The 4833-nt window shown below is 38.4% G+C and overlaps 1 long non-coding RNA gene across 1 annotated transcript; it reads right to left on the bottom strand.

The window, feature by feature from the left end:
- Positions 1-445: 445 nt before the first annotated feature.
- Positions 446-4197, bottom strand: LOC121233751. The gene is made up of 2 exons (XR_005933847.1): positions 3167-4197; positions 446-487 (listed from the first exon to the last, which is right to left on the bottom strand). It is a non-coding gene; the product is annotated as an uncharacterized LOC121233751 (long non-coding RNA).
- Between the last annotated feature and the right edge of the window lie 636 nt (positions 4198-4833).

Genomic DNA, 4833 nt, shown 5'->3' with positions numbered 1-4833 from the left:
AATATAGACCCAGCTGTAACACTCCGAGGATGGCTGCCAGGTGGAAATGCCCCTCCAGGACATGCATGCAAGGTTTTATTTCTGAAAGGTCCCATGTGCTCTTAATTCCAATCAGTACATGGTGGCCCTGAGGCTCAGTGGGGAGAAGAGGTGCAGTCAGCCCCCCCCAGCACTCTGAGCATGTCAAAATGGCACCCCGACTCTCTGGGTCTCTGCTGCATTTTGCAGGATGTGCATCCCGAGGATGGTACACTCAGCAGAGCACTTCTATCTGCAGAGCACATGCTGTGTGTCCTGTTTCTTGTTCATGCTTCAGGAGGCTCTGCTGTGTTGCACAAGACCAGCTGTTACGTGACACAAAATCATGATTTCACATACTCTCTGAAATCAACTGATGCTGATACAAGGAAATTCACGGAGCTGATCAAGAAATGGAGACTACAGGTTCTTGCCTCATTTTCTGACTTTATTCTGTTCATGGACCACTCTGTGTGCAAAGATCAGAGTTAAAATATGGTTCAATGGGTTGCCATTCGGTCTCAGTGATCTGCTGACCAGGAAGACATGAATAACACACTGAGATTGGAGCGGTATAATAATACAGACACTTCAGTGATGTACCAGGTGTTGCCTGAAGGCACCAGCTTTCAGATGAGACCTTCAGCTCTTTATCTGAGCTCTAGTGTTTTGTAGATAAATGATCACACTGCACTTTTGAAAAGAGCACAGGGACAACCCCAGGTTTCTAACTAACATTCACTTTCTTAACACATAATATAACATGCAGGGCTGTTACTGACTGAAGCTTGGCTGTTAATGTTTGCCTACATAGCCACTGTACTTACCAGCACCTAATTCATCTGAAAGCGGTCTTTAGGATTTTGAGAAGATGTTAAATAAAACTAAATTACATTTTTCCATTCTGTCTCACATATAAATCTCAATAAATGTAAACCAATCCTGTGTGTGCAGTTTGAATACAAGCTTTGCTTCTGAGTAGTTTAAAATGGGAGTTTTTCACATCCTTGTTTAGATGCAGTATCATTTCTGCCTGCAGTGTTAATAACATACTCAAAGGGACTGGAAGGTTTGCAAAAAATCACAGCCCTGTATCTGAAGAAGTAATGCAACTGACAGGTGCACTTCTCTTGCAGCACTTTCCTGAATGCGTGTGTCTGTGTGTAAAGCAAAGGCCATGCTGGCAGCAAAGCTTTCCATGTTAGCATTTCTAGCCCCATTTGTTATCATCAGACTCAAACGCTACTTTTGCAAGCAGCAGTTAACAAGGAGTGGTTTAATTCCTCTGGAGCCTGTAGGCTGTTCCCTGCAGAATGCAATCTCACATTGGGACTTAATTATTTTAAGAGCATGGAGAACAAAAAGATCTTGACAGCAAGATAAGTATGAGCTGAGGGAACCAGGGGTCCCAGTCCAAGTCACTTGCCTCTGCTGGTTATGGATTTGGTGAAAACCACATTTAGTTTCTATGTATTATCTGCATTATCTTTGTAATATCTGACAGAGTCTTTAAATGCAAAGGCAAATGAAGAGGTTCATGTGCTGAGTTCATAGTTCATAGGAAAATTAATACAAATTAATAAGGCCAACAAATGCCTGTGCAAAGCTGCGCTAATATACAGAAAAGAGTAAGAGATGGTGTTTTGAGAATGAGATGTGTTTTCCATTTACCCAACCATTTATCACAGGGATGATTTCATTTTGTTATGCTGTCTTCCCTAACTAGACCTTTCATTCTCCTGAATGAAAATCTAAGTCATGTAAATCACATATATATGCATAATGTACAAGAATGGTCATTAACTGCAAAACCTGTGCGAAATTTTGTGTATCGGTTAATTTTATTTTTTTTTTTTAATGTTGCACAAATTTTTTTCCTAATAGAAATAATACAAAAAGAACTAATGAAGAGAAACATTCAGTATTGATATAGAACATCAGACAAGCTCAGAGTTTTCGATGTGAGAATATATTGGCCTGGGAGTATCACTACTCAATTATTATTTGTTTCCAAAAATTGCAAGCAATAGAACTGGGCAGAGAATAATGCCAAATGGACCTGTAGTCTCTCTCAGATTAGTTTTGGTAGTCGCATCAAGTTTTGGAATTAAAAAAAAAAAAAACCAAGAAGAGAAACTTATAGTATGTTTTATTGATTTTCCTGGAAAACAGGGTATACGTGTAGATTATAAAATAAAAATAATAAATAGCAATTATTGGATATAATGTCTTATTTCAGTGTACAAATAGGTGGAAATACCTGAGAAATTACTTATAGATGTTGCAAACTTTTCAGCATGATGACTTGCTATGTGAGAAATACTTAAAGTAAAAAAATTCTTAAAGAGATCAAAAAAGAACAAAGAGATTCTGTAGAAACAATGGACCAAATATATCTCAAGGATAACCCCACTGAGATCAGTGGAATTGAACTAAGGATATACTTGGCCCAGTGACTCCAGAAATGATGTTAATGAGGAACCTTAACACTAGTGCTAGAGAAATCTCTATTTAAACCATGCTGTGGCAGTTCATGTGAAAAAGTAAATGGGACCTTCACACGAACTGCACAGCATGTGAGTGTGAATCAACAGGCTATAATAAATTGGTTTGGTTTCCTTCTCCCAGACTTAAGCAAATGTATTATATTGTAGCATTTGAGATGTTACAATGAAGGTTATGTCATTATTCCATTATGTTCAAAAAAGCCTGATTGTCTTCAAAAAAGGCCTGATGTTGAAAAATATTTCTTAGTTCTTACAAAAAAGAGAATCTGTAGCTCAAATTTAATGAGTGAGAAATCCCTATTAAAAATCTCTTGTTTGTCTAAAACTTGATCTGGTAGATGTCAATAAGCGCTGGATGAGGAAATGTTTTGTACAATAAAGGCCTCATTTTTTTCAAAGGAAAGCAAACTTGAATAGGTTTCTAACAAAATTTTACTTTCTTATAGAAAGAAGCAATGATTTTAAAAGTGTGAAGGAATGTAGTATCTGATGTCCTATGACATGATATGTCCTGAAACTACTTGAAAACACAGAATTTGAACTACCAGAGAAAGGATTGACCTTTTCAATTTAAACTGCTGATCATAAAAAAAAAGTAAAACAGCATCAAGATTATTTTTAACTTAGGGTAAAGTACTCACAAATAACAGAAGCTGAAGCTGCCTGGATTGCTCTGGCCTGCCTCAGACCGAATGCAGCTCTTACATAAAGCTGTTCACCAGCAGATTTGAAGGCATTTTACATTTGTTGTTTGTAGGGACAGATAGGGAAACAGATGCAGAAAGATAAGGTGGGCAGCATCCCTGAGATGGGGGATAGCAGTGGAGTTGGGATCTCATTGCACCCACTGATGTGAGAGGCAGAATCCAGCAACAATATCTCCACCCCAGGTCACCTGCATAAAATATGACTGATCCTGCAAGCTCTTTTCAGTTTGAGGACACTTAGGCTTCAGTCTCCACCAAAGAATAAAATCTTGTTTCCTGATGTAGTGTCTGTTTGCAGTGAAGTGTTCAAACTTTGCAAAAAAATCCCCACCCCAAAACAAAAAACCCCAACAGTCTGTGGGCATGTGAAAGGGATTATAAGAGGTAGTGCCTGCGCACTGGGCTGAACTCACTGCACTGGCCTCAGTGACCCTGGACGTCACTTCCAGTCCTCTAGCCCTGTGAACTGTGATTTCATTCCAGAGATCACTGAAAAAGAAATGCAGCATTTCACAGATTTCATCTAGCACATTCAAAATGATCATGTCCTGACATTTCAACTGTTGAAAAGAGCCAGTATTTACTACCTCACATGAAAAAGACCAGAAGGCTAAAATGCATAACAAAGTCAAGCTGTGATACGAGACAGATGAACTCATTTAGATAAAATAAGACAAGACCCAATCTTCATCTGAACTTCAAATTGAAACTGAGTTAAACCTCTCATGAAGGAACATAAAAAGTTAGCCAATTTATTTGTCTTCCAGTTGTCCTTTTTACTGAAGAGAATGCTATTGAAGTGGTGGCTGAGATTCTGGGGAGAGCAGTTCCTGCTGCTGGTACAGCTTCCTGAGCGATACTGAGCCAGGCACTCAGCCACTCTTGCCTCGCTTTCCAGTCACAGCCTGGTGTTCCTCCTCCCTCTCCTTGCTGTCTGATGCATGTACTTCAAACACAAAATTTAGAACAAGAACTACCTTTTATTATGTGATTACACCGTGCCTCAGGTCCTTCTTTCAGCCATTGTGTCCAATGTGTTTGCAGTACAAATGATGATGTTGATGAAAATACTTTTCTCTGTGTGTCACCCAATGTCACCTAGATGGATAAATGGTTTTGATAGAGATATATTCTTCATGTGCTATGTCTTTGGTTTAACATTCTGAATATAACTCATTTGAGTTTAAAAAGTACTAGAAGAAGAGACAGAAACGTTGCATGCAATTTTGCCTGCACTATATGAACCCTGTGGTATTACCACACCTTCATTCAAAAGTTAGAAGCAAGCAAAGGCATTGACTACATTTTCATCCATACTTCATGGTAAGAAATTATCATTCTGCTATGTGTCATTGCCCTCTATATAGTTACAATAATGCTCTGGATTTTTGCATGAATCCTTTGGGTTATAAATGTCCCACAAAATATAATGGAAAATATTCTTATAGAAGAAAATGTTATACAACCCAGCATGATCCCTCTCCTCACCATTTGTTCTAGGATTATTCAGAAACATTAATTTCTCTATCTGGATTTCATAAATAGCTCAAACATCCCCAACTGGGCATAAAAATAACTTATGTTTGATGGAAACTGCCTTT

This window comes from Aquila chrysaetos, chromosome 13, assembly GCF_900496995.4.
Source record: "Aquila chrysaetos chrysaetos chromosome 13, bAquChr1.4, whole genome shotgun sequence".
Classification (NCBI taxonomy): Eukaryota; Metazoa; Chordata; class Aves; order Accipitriformes; family Accipitridae; genus Aquila; species Aquila chrysaetos.
Note: the sequence above shows the minus strand (reverse complement) of the source record. Positions and strands in the feature narration are given on the sequence as shown.